Here is a 12,732-nt window from a genome sequence, read left to right as displayed (position 1 = left end):
CCCCCCGTGAGGTGGGTCTTACAGGAGAGATGCAAAGCATCCTAGGATGTTGGGGGGTTGTGAGTTAACTTGAATCTGGAGGGAACCTGGGACAGAAGTTCAATAAACCAATTAACATAAATCAGTTAAGTCTCATACTACATCCATCAAAGTTTATCTTAAACCAGTTTCGGCCATTTAAAAAGCAGTTTATGTACACTGAACTTCAGTTATATTACTAATTTGAGCTGGTTTCCAATCACTTATATTAGTTTGTGTGTAATTTCTGTCCCTAGCTTAGCAGCCAACATGGATTAAAAAAATAATAATATCAAATCTATTTAGCTTCCTTTTTTGATAGGGTACCCAGTTTAATGGATAAGGGGAGTGCTGCAGGTAGAGTATGTGTGGATTTTAATAAAGCTTTTGGCACAGTCCCACATGCCAGTCTCATAAGCAGGGATCTGGATTTTCTGTTTCCAATGGAAAAATGTGGATTTTTCCCCTTTAAAGGAGAAAAACAAGGATGTTACCCTTTAAAGCAGGTAGTTTCTGCTTTTGGAAACAGCTCTTTGCAGGCTGGCATAATTCCAGCCTGCTAGAACTGCTTACAAAAGGATGGGAAACCCTAAGTCATGTCCACAGGGGAGCAGAGACTGAGAATCAGAGTCAGCCAGGACTGGTTCAGACTCACTGTCCCTCCTACAGCCTTTGGAGTAAGTATATCTTTTGGGGGCTGGGACCTGGGGTAGGCAGCAGCTGGGGTCCCCCTCTGGTAGGGCTAGGGGGCAGGTGGCTGTGGGTTGGGAATGAGGGGCACTGGCTTGGCTGGGGGGGGGCCTGTGGGTCAAGTGAGTGTCACGCTGCCTGGGGCAAGGGGGTGGCACCTGTGGGGTGAGAGTCGGCAGAGCAGGTGGGGGCAGGGAGGTGTAGGTGACTGCCAGAGCTGTGGGGGCTGGATGAGCATGGAGAAGTCTGCAGGTGCTCTCAAGCTGGTGCAGGGGAATGCGGGCAGTATTCCCAGTCCTGTCATGCTTCACATGGGGTCGGGATAGCAGACAGGTTCTCTTACCTTCATGGAGGAGGCAGTAGTGGCCACAGTGCTGCAGCTGCAGGAATGCCAAGGAATGCAGTAGCACCTGGTGACTACCCTGTCCTGCACCATGGGCCAGGACTGGAGCAGGTGCAGGCTGCCTCATCCTTGGCCATGCTGCCTCACCTCATCCTGCTGTGGTTTGGGCTGGGGGTGCTGCCCAGCCAAGTCAGCGGTGACTCCTGGTGGTGGCAGCTCAGTGTGGGAACACACACTGAGTCCCTGCATGCCAGTCCAGGCTCCCTCGGGGCAGGGTAAGGGAATGGGGGTGCTGCCCAGGTGGGGTGGTGGCAGCAGGTTCAAGAGGTGGTAGCACTGAATCTGCCAGTCCAGCCAGGCTGCAGTCCTGTGCCCTGCAGAAATCAGGGGGGGGGGGGCAGTGTAGGGGGGGGCACATGCCCCTCCATTCTCCCCTGATGCATCACCAGTGGGTGTGCCTGGACTGCCTCTGGGCCGTCAGGGGCTCCCTGATGGTGCAAGGCCAGTTTGAGCTTGCCAGAGCTGGGCCCCAGATGGCCCGGACCAGCCCCATGCCATTGATGGCACAGGAGTGGTCCAGACACGCCAGGGCTTGTTGCATGGCCCTGATGGTCTGGAGACAGTCCAGGCCAAGAGGGGCCAAGCTCTGGCAAGTCCAGACTAGCCCTTCATCACTGGGGCAAGGACCAAGGTCCAGAAAGTCCCTCAGTGCCCTGGGTGGTTGCCCTCACTGTCCATCCCTGAGGCCAGCTCTGCCTGTAGGTTATGCCAGCAGGGCTGATGGTGGCAGGGCAGGGGAGTGCAGGTCACACTGGCAGGGCTGGCAGGGCTACAGTTTGGGAGTAAGGGGCACCAGTATAGCAGGGCTACTCAGAGCCACCAAGTAGTGGGGGGACAGCCTGGTGAGTAAACAGGGCAGTGGGAGCTCTGATTTTTCCATGAAAAAAAAACCCAAATCAAACACCAAAGTATATAGGTATTTAGAATGTATTCTATTATAATGATTGAGGCACTAGAAGGCTTTCAATTTGCTTTAAAATTGTAAATATATAAATAACATATTTTGTTCAGCTGACAGACACATATATATAGAAAAAGAGAGAGAGCAGTGTTTCATTTTAATCACAAAAAAACATGGATTTGGGGGTTTTGAATCAGACAATTTGCAAGTTTTATCTGAGAATTTGTGATTTTTAAACAGAGAATACCAGGATCCCAGCTCATAAATAAGCAGGAGAAATGAAAACTAGACTGAATTACTATTGGGTGCCTACATAATTGGTTGAATCACTTTAAGCAAAGAGCAGCTATTAATAGATTGATGTCATAGGTGGCAAGAGGTCTCAAATGGGGTTTCCCAGGAGTTTGTTCTGGTTCCTGTGCCTTGCAGCATTGGTATCAACTACTTAGAAGCAAGAAGAGGGAGCATATTAGCCAAATTTGTAGATAAAACTCAGAGGGGTTTCAAAAGTTTTGAAGGATGCAAAAAGATCTTGATAAGCTGGAGACCCCAGTCCTATTCGCGTTAGTAGCTTAGCACCAACATAGCTATGCCACTGATGGCTGGGGCTAAACAAGCAGCACTGATTTTGTTAATTTAGCATTTCCACCAGGCATATGGCAATCAAGCACAGACTTCTGGGATATAAGTGGCACCTGCAGCCTGTTACACCCCTCTGGCTGTTCTGTGGTACGTACTTGTACAGGCTGTGCCCCCCATGCACTGGCCACATGCTGACATGATCCCTGGTTGTTCTTTCCTTTGAAAGCTCTCCACAACTGCTAATTCCACTTGTGCCTGTTATTACAAGTACAAAATTCCAATTTAATGTTGCAAAGCCCTTTGAAAATGTAGCTCACACTGCAGTAAGCAACAGGTCTAGTCTGAACTTTCATGTTTTGGCTGTCCAGAGATTCAAGGGAATTTTGCATTGAGATGGGGATAAAAGCAGAATGCTTTTGCCAAACCCAAATTACAAGCTAATAATTGTGAAGCAGGCAGCAGAGGAGGCTGAAAACACAAATATATTAGTCTTACAATGCACCACAACTACAGAAGCATGCCTTCTTCTCCATCTCCCCACCTTTTTCTCTATTATCAGCAGGGTCTAGAGGGGGGCAGTCCTTACAGGAAACAAGATAAAATTGCTTCCTTAGTTAGACAGCTCACCCTTGAGGTACACTGAAAGAATATCCTTCTTTGCATATCTATCACTATTCCAATTAGGAATGGAACAGCAGCAAAACAGTGCGTATAATGTTCCTTCCCTCAGGATAGAAAAATACCATTCTGACAATAAAATTTAGTGTGGCAAGTATTTCTCTGTTTTTATTGTGTATGCGTTCACAGAAATATTTGCTGCCTACTTCTTTACAAGGAGTTGCTGGAACATTTTTAGGCTAATGATTCTTAGACAGGCTTCTGTAACCACTCAGTAGGCTGGAAATGTTTGTCAGGATCGCTGCAGTAACAGTCTCTCTCTCTTTCTGTTTTTTTAGTGGACAATTTTTTTTTCCTTCCAGGAACATTCCTGGAGGTGTATGCATTATAGGGCTCTCACAGATGTACTGTTCCCCACTGTAACTCATGGTGCTTCACAGAAAGCGCCATGAGTTACAGCAACACCACCACCGCCCGCAATGCCACCCCAGCCCAGATATTTGCTTTTTGGTTGGGGGGGAAGGGAGAGACCAAACTCCATTTTGGAACTGATCCAGCTGAGGAGCGTGCTTGCAGCTTCTCTCCCCTAGCCCCACCCCGACCCCCAGCTCCAGTGCTGTCTTCAGGATAGGACTGGGGAGGAGGCAGGTGAGGGAGCTCTGGTCTGGGGTATGCCCAGTTTGCATTTGAGGGAGCTGGGGGGAAGGACAAGTGGATTGGACTTCTGGGGGCTCCAGTCCACCACCCCTGCTGCCAAGCACAGGTTGGGCAAACCGCAAACTGGAGCTCCCTCCCCTACCTTCTCCCCCCTTCCATCCTGTAGATAGCACTGGGGGTGGGGCTGGGCTGCATCAGTCCAGCCCTGCTCACATGCAGGGACAAAGAGAAGTTAATGAAGGTGTTCCACTCTGGAGCATCTTCACCTGAACCCTCATTAAATGAGGGTTAATTTGTTGCATGATCAGGCACTTTTAAAGCATTCTTAGTCATGCATTTCCATTAGGGCACAGCTATAGAATGCTTCCAGGGGGCCAATTGTATGACAAATATCACTTCTGTCAGTTCCCATAGTCCCCACCTGATGGAGTTTTTCCATTATCTCACAGGGAGGGGAGTCAACAATGAGTGGTTGCTTCTTAAAGATGTGATCCTAAAAGCACAAGGGAGGTCCATTCTGGCCTGTACCAAAAGAGCTGGGAGACCCCCTTGGCTCAACAGGAAACTCAATGACCTCCTAAATCTGAAAAGCTTATAAGGGATGGAAGTTGGGAACTACCACTGAGGAGGATTATGCAGCACTAGCCTACACCTGTAGGGAGCAGACAAGAAAAGCCAAGGCTGAAACTGAACTCAGACTGGCTACAGGAATCAAGGACAATAAAAAGTCTTTCTTCAAACATGTGGGACGTCAGAAAAAAACAAGGGCAACATCAGATGCTTGCTGAACCAAATGGGGCAGCTAACAGCTGACACCCAGGAGAAAGCTAATCTCCTCAACAATTACTTTGCATTGGTTTTCCACCAGCCCAAGGGGATCACCCTGCCTGACAGGATGCAGGACTACCAAGGTAAGGGTGATCAGACACCTATAACTGGTAAAGATCTTGTGAGGGAACAGCTTGAGAGGCTGGACATCCACAAGTCAGCTGGCACAGACAGCATGTACCCAAGAGTGCTAAAAGAGTTTTCTGACATCATAGCATGACCAATGGCAAGGATATTTGAGAATTCATGGCACTCAGGAGAGGTTCCTGAAGATTGGAAGAGGGCCAATGTGGTGTCTATCTTCAAGAAAGAAAGAAAGGAAGATCCTGGGAACTACAGGCCAATCAGCTTGACCTCAATCCCTGGAAAGATCCTGGAAAAAAATCATAAAAGAAACCATCAACAACAGGCTAACGGAAGGCAACATTCTGAAAGATAGCCAACATAGCTTCATTGCAGGTAGGTCTTGCCTGACCAACCTCATTTCCTTATATGACCAGGTGATGCATCACCTGGACAAAGGAGAAGAGGTTGATGTCATGTATTTAGATTTCAAAAAATCCTCAGTCTTCCATGACGTCCTCATGGTAAAATTAGGGAGCTGTGGCCTCAACAACATTATGGTCCAATGGCTGGGGAATTGGCTCTACGATTGGACCCAGAGAATGATAGTCAATGGAACCAAGTCAACATGGCACATGGTGACCAGTAGCATCCCCCAGGGCTCAACCCTTGGACCAGTACTCTTTAATATATTCATAAATGATCTGGATTCAGGTGTCAGAAGTGAACTGGCTAAGCTTGCAGATGAGACCAAATTATGGGGAAGTGTGGTCACTTTAGAGAATAGGCTGGCAATTAAGGCTGACAGGGTCACAAGGTGTGTGGATCAAAACCTGATAACATTCAACATGGAGAAATGCAAGGTGCTCCACCTCAGGAGAAAAAACCCACATCATATTTATAGGTTTGGCAGTGCTACACTCACTAGCACCATGAACAAAAGAGACTTGGGGGATCATGACTGATCACAAAATGAACATAAGCCACCAATGCGATGCCACAGCCAGCAAAGCAAATAAAGCTCTGGTATGCATCTATCAATGCATCTCAAGCAAGACCCAAGGTGTCATTCTCTTACTTTTACTCGGGCTTGGCGATACTGCAGCTGAAGTACTGCAGCCAATTCTGGGCTCTGCACTTTAGAAAGGATGTGGAGAAGCTTGAGAGAGTCCAGAGGAGAGCCATTCACATGATTAGAGGTCATGAGAGCAGGCCTTATGAGAAGAGGCTGAGGGGCATGGGACTCTTCAGCCTGGAGAAACAAGGGATCAGGGGTGACTTGGTGGCAGCCTATAAGTATATAAAGGGTGTGCATCAGGAACTGTGATAATGTCTGTTCACCAGGGCACATCAAGGGAAGACAAGGTCTAATGTCACAAACTGCTGAAAGACCATTTTAGACTGGACATAAGGAAAAGCTTCCTTACCATCTGAGTCTCCAGAGTCTGGAATAGACTCCCCCCAGAAGTGGTGCAAGCACCTACTCTGGATACCTTTAAGAAACACTTGGGTGATTATCTTGCTGGGGTGATTTGACCCCAGCTGACTTCCTGCCCCCTTCAGCAGGGGGCTGGACTCAATGATCTCATGAGGTCCCTTCCAGCCCTAATGTCTATGAAATCTATGAAATCATAATGATCCAGCAGGTAAAAGATATCAGCTATTATTTCTGCCATGGCTTGTTGCTGTTCTTTGGAAATTGTCAATGCAGCTCACTGTCACAAGGTCAGGTCCCAAGGGTGGACATGACTTCCCCCTGAAGGCTCTGTGACTGTGCCCTGCTCCACCCATAGGGCACCTTCCTGTCTCTCCTGCCACACCTTGGTAAAATAATAATTAGGGAGGCTGCCCACATGTCTTTGTGTGACCCTGGTCACCTGAAGCCCCACTAGTCCCACGCCTGCCACCAGGCCCCTCACTGGGCTTCACTCAATAACTGCTCCCAGATAGCACCTCCAGCCTTAAGGGCCAATTGCACAGCACCAAAGCTGCCCTATTCCGTGCTCCATGCCTTGCAGATGGCATCCTTACAGATGTTCTGCCAGTCACTGATACTGTCCCACACTGGGTCTTCTGACCCCTCGACCTCTCAACCCCACTCCAGTTGCCAGGCCCCTCAGTCTCTCCTCTGGCCCCTCAGACCCCTCAGTTTCACACAACCACTGCAGTCCTTAGACCTCTTGGGCTCTCCACACAACCCCTTTGTGGGCTGCTAGACCCCTCAATCTCCCTCTTGGCCCCCCTCAGGTTTCCAGATCCCTTAGTCTCTCCTCTGCCCCCTGTGGGCCCTCAGACCCTCAGTTTCACCAATTACTGAGTTACCAGGTCCCTTGATCCCTCTCTGGGCTGTCAGCCCCTTCTTGGTCCCTTGTCCTGGACACTGTTATTTCTTCATTTCTCAGCTATTCTCCAGGCCCTTGGACCCATCTGACCCTGCAATCTACTCTGCCCCCTCATTGGGTCGCTGGACCCCTCTAGTACCACCACACTCACTGGGCCTCATTATAGTCCTCAGGTCCCTCGCTGGGCCACACAACTTACAGCCACGGACCCCTCTGGTCCTACCGTCTATTTCCTGGCCCCTAACTGAACCCTGGACCCACATGGTCCCGATCTTCCCTGGCCCCTTATTGGGCCTCTGGACCCACATGGTCCACATGGTCTTCCTTGCCAAGTGTGTTTCTGTTGGGGCGTGCTCCCCTAGAATCATAGAATCAATGGACCAGAAGGGACCTGGAAGATCATCAAGTCCAGTCCCCTGCCATAGGCAGGAAGTTAATGAGCTTAAATTATCTCAACAAGGTGCTTATCTAGCCTCCTCTTGAACACCTCCAAGGATGGCAACCACACCACCTCTGCTGGAAGTGTGTTCCAGGTTCTAGTTACCCTTATGAAGAAGTTCTTCCCTATGTCCAAACTAAATCTTCCCTCTGTTAGTTTGTGTAGACTAACACACAAACTAACAGGGGTCGCCCACAAGGCTGTGGGAGCTGAGGCTTTCCAGTGCCCCATTCTCATCTGTCCCTGGAGTAGCCCATGCGTGGCATTTCATGGAAGCTACCCTGCTACAGATGGCCCCATCACACTAAACATCTCCAGTAGGGTGCAGTTTTGGGTCTTACCCAGGACTGGTTTCTAAACATTCCTGGTCTTACACATCCCTCTCTGGGCTCTTCCCTAGATGCCCTGTGCCCCTCCTAGTCTGCTAACCACCAGGCCCCCTCGCCCTGGCTCCACCCCACATCCAAGTCCTCTATCTCTGGCCCCGAGCTCACTCTCAGACCCCTACCAGCCGTCGTCAGTCTGAGCTACACACTCCCTGACCCCTATCTCTTGGCTGTGGCACCACAAGGACCTTTGTGCCTCCCCTAGGCCCTGGCCCCAGCTCCAGGCCAGCTGAGACTCTAGGCTCTCCCACCTCTGGCTCTCTCTCATAGTGGGCTGTCTCACTTTTCAGCCCCTCCTGGGCCCTGGCCCCAGCATAGGCCAGTCAAGGTTCCCAGGGTCTGTCTTCCAACTGCCAGCCCTCTCCTCAATGTGGGTCCATCCACTCGGGCCCCACCATAGATCACTCTCTCCTTCTCTCTCTCTGGGCTTGGAGCCCTCTGTAGGTCATCTTTACTGCAGCCCCTTCCTTCTCTGGGCTAATCTGGGGCCCTCGTGACCTCTTAAAAAACCCTGTGCACACAGCTGCTCTCTGGACTTGTCCTTCTCAGGGCTCTGGAACCCACATCGAGTCCCCAGGAACCTCCTTCATCCCCTTAGCTCTCACCCAAACCTCTGGATGTCATTGTCCATTTGAGTTGGTCTAATAAAAGATATCAGATTTACCCAAAGAACCTTGTCTTCCTATGTCCTTAGACCAACTTATGCCCCCATTTTCCTAGCTGGCACTCACGAGCTACAGCCTTCCTGATGGATGATGTTCCCCTACCAGCTCCCAAGATGTTACTGCCCTGCTCTCAGGGTCTGGGCTTTTACTTAGTCTAAGCCCAACCCTCATCCAATCAGGAGATTCTCTTCCAATCAGATGACTCCTTTGTCCAGGCCTAACCTCACCTGCCAGCCCTTGGGTCTGCTGACTCTCCAATTAGGCCTGATCCCACCTGCCTGTGGCTCAGCAGGCTGCCTGATGTCTTAAAGTGGCAGGAACATCCAGTGTCCTGCCATCCTCACTTATAAGCAGTAACACAGTATTTTCCAATTCAATGTAATACTTTAAATTGGGGAAGAAGTAAAACAAATCAATCCTAGAAAATTGCTCCTCACAGAAAGCAATTTTTAAATGTGTTGGATCAATACAGAGCGTCAATCAAGATAACCCAGGGAGATCTCTTCTAATGGATGTCACCTAGGATTCAAAATAATCTTTCTTGGCAGAACTTTGAGAAATTGTCAAACTCCCACCAATGCTTCCAGTCCCTTTTAGAGTCCACATTTGGTCATAAATATAAAACCAACTTAATTATTTCCATGCCTGACTAACACATTATTTGGTTTTGCTTGCAACAGGGTGAGATGCTTTAATCATTTGCTGGCTGTTTATTTGGCCCCTTCACAAGAAACTAAAGGATTAAGAACAAGCCAATGCAGTCCAAAAAGGGTCTGGAGTAGTTATATGCTAAATTCATGCAAAAAATGATTCAAATTACCTTTCCACCTCTTGAGTTTTGCTTTAAATTTTGGATGTGAAACCTCAAAAATGAAGCTGAATTGAAAAAAGATGACTTTTGCCAGGTCTCAGGTCAAAAGTATATAAACCACTGAGTTTTATATTATTTCCACCCACCAATAATTCCTTGCCTGCATCTGATATTCAGTCCAAGATTACTTGAAATGTTTTAGGCTTTGCTGTGAAAGTTTCTCACAGTTCTAGGTTGAAGGGAGTTGGAAGACTTCACTGCCTTCTTAACGCTTGGTCCAACTCCCGGCTAAGTTGCTTGGAGCCTTCACTGGTATCTGAATCAGGAAAAGTTCCCTCTGATGTCAAATGTGTAGGATCAGATCCACCAAGTATGTGCAGGTAAAAGTGCCATGAAGAACACACAGTGCCCTAGCAATATATAGTAATGATAATTTTTCTTATGAACTTATTTACAGTAGCAAAACTAACAAGGACAAATCTTCTCTTGAGATTCCTTTTAAAACATCATGTCACTGATATAAAAGCCAAAGTAGCAATAAGCAAACTTTTAAAGAGGTTTTGGCCTGTAAGATTGACCATCTAAGCATTCAAAAGTCAGTGAGTTCAAAAGCTAATGTCACTTCCCCAAGCTTGATTTAGCCCAGTGGGGGTGCGTAGTGGGTGCATGGGGGTGCACGTGCACCCCCTGAGTGTGCTGGTGCACCCCTTCACAGCAGTGTTCCCTGCTTAGGTGGCGGGTAGGGGGGCAGGCAAGAGTGCTGGTGCCCCCCTGAGAGCACCGGCCAGGGAGGGCGGGTGCCAGGAGAAGTGCTGCTGGCACTTCCAGAAAATGTTCCATCTTAGAGCCAGCTTAGCGGGAATGCTGCTTCTGGGTTGGCATGCATGACTGGCCATGGGGGACCCTCTCCCCCCTCCACGGTCAGTGCAATTGATTGTGGGGGATGCCCCCCCTAGTCAGCACCACAGGGAGAACACCCCCCCACCAGTCACTGACTGGATGCTGGGTGGGGCAAGTGCCCTCAGGAGGCACTGGTCACTCATTATTTAGTCCTTGTGCAAGTATACTTTTTGGTGCAGTAAGAAATGAGAGAAGTACAGGTGATCTCTCTGTTATCAAGTACAGTATAGCATAACATTTTTTTCCAAAACCTTAGATACCCAGATATGAACTACTACTACTATGCCAGCTAGAAAAATCATTTACATACCAGATTTACTTATTCAAACAAAGACTTCTGAAGATCTCTTCCTAAATTCACTATAGGCTAATCCACTTAGGTGCCTTAAACCTCTGGTTCATATTACAGTCTGACATAGCAGGAGGTGCAGCATTTGGGGTGCAGCATAAAATTCCTTCAATCCCAATTGTGACATTGTTTGATCATCTGCCAGGGGCCTTTGAGCCTTAAAAGCCCTACTCATATACTTCCCAACCTCATAGTTCTTCTGCATCTATGTTTTTGCAATAAAATCCCTTAGGCTGTAAATATTTGCTTCTGAATATATGCAAAGCTTTCCAACTCCTGATGGCACTGAGCACCTCAACACATAATCCTCAGGAGGCTTCATAACCTAGGAGCTGTGTAACAAGATACATGACCCATAAACCAAAGCCCAGCTCCAGGAGGGTAGAGTGCAATAACCTGCCTGCCTAGGAGATCTAGGCCAGTTGATGGGGATGACTGGCTGCCCCAGGAGGAAGTTAAAAGCTCTCAGAGTGATATTGCTGGGAAGAAAGGCAACACTAGAGCACTATTCATAGATGGATAGATGCTAGGGTCGGAAGGGACCTCAACAGATCATCAAATCTGACCCCCCTGCCTAGACAAAAAAGAGTGCTGGGGTCAGATGATCCCAGCCAGATGCCTTTCCAGCCTTCTCTTAAAGACCCCCAAAGTAGGGGAGAGCACCACCTCCCTTGGAAGCCCATTCCAAGATTTGGCCACCCTCAGTGTGAAGAAGTTTTTCCAGATATCTAGCCTAAATCTGTTCTCTGTCAGTTTGTGACCATTGTTCCTTGTTACCCAAAGAGGTACCCTGGTGAACAGAGCATCTCCGATCCCTTGCTGTGTCCCCCTAATGAATTTGTAGGTGGCCACAAAATCACCTCTCAGCCTTCTCTTGCGGAGGCTGAAGAAGTCAGTCTCTCAGTCTCTCCTCATAGGACTTGTCCTGTAAGCCCCTAACTGTGTGAGTGCCTGTCCTCTGGACCCTTTCAAGTCTATCAAGATCCTTCTTGAAGTACGGTGCCAAAAACTGGATGCAGTATTCCAACTGTGGTCTGACCAATGCTGCATAGAGGGGAAGTATCACCTCCTTGGTTCTATTCATCATGCATCTGCTGAGGCATGAATAAGTGTGGTTAGCTTTGCTGATGATTTCATCACACTGATGACTTATGTTCATCTTGGAGACCACTATGACTCCAAGATCCCTTTCCGCTTCTGCACTGCTGAGAGGGTCACTTCTCAGCCAGTAGATGTGCTAGATATTTTTGCACCCTAGGTGCAGCACTCTGCACTTATCCTCATTGTACTGTATCCTATAGTGTACTGCCCACTTTTCTAACCTGTCCAGGTCTGCCTGTAATCGTTCCCTACCCTCCAGAGTGTGCGCTTCACCCCACAATTTAGTATCATCCACAAACATGGACAGAATACACTTCACATCCACATCCAAGCCACCGATGAAGATATTGAAGAGTACAGGTCCAAGGATTGAACTCTGCGTGACCCCACTACCCACATCCTTCCAGGTTGATACCAACCCATCTACTACCACTCTCTGGGTGTGACCACTAAGCCAATTTGCCACCCACCAGACTGTGTAAAACTATGTCACAGCCTCTTAATTTATTTATGAGAATAAATGTATTTATGAGTAAATTTATATACTGTGATAAAGCCCTTACCCTGGAGAGGAGAGGCAGGGGGAGGGTTTGTTGATGTTTTGTAATTTTGTTTAGTTTGAAGTAGGAAAGGTGGGAGGCTGGCTACTGGGCCTGGCTAAAGGTGTAACAACCTCTTACATGTGGTAGAGGGCATTCTACATTTAATTACAGCAATGAAGACAGGGCCCTTGCTATAGTAGCTATAAGGGCTGCAGCAACAACAACAGCAGCTGTTTCAGCAGCTCCAACCCCAGCAGCAACAATTCCAGAGGGAGCAGCAGCAGCCACTGCAGCAGTTCCTGAAGTTGAATTTGAAGTCAAGACAGACCCCCGCCCAAGTTGGTGAGTCACCTGATTCCCAGAGGATACAGACCTGCAGGATAGCAATCCTACCTGAAGATAGCGATCATCGCTTGCTGGAATTCACCATCCAGCGC

The sequence above is a fragment of the Gavialis gangeticus genome, unplaced genomic scaffold (genome assembly GCF_001723915.1).
Source record: "Gavialis gangeticus isolate Ggan-Ray unplaced genomic scaffold, GavGan_comp1, whole genome shotgun sequence".
NCBI classification, from domain to species: Eukaryota; Metazoa; Chordata; order Crocodylia; family Gavialidae; genus Gavialis; species Gavialis gangeticus.
Note: the sequence above shows the minus strand (reverse complement) of the source record.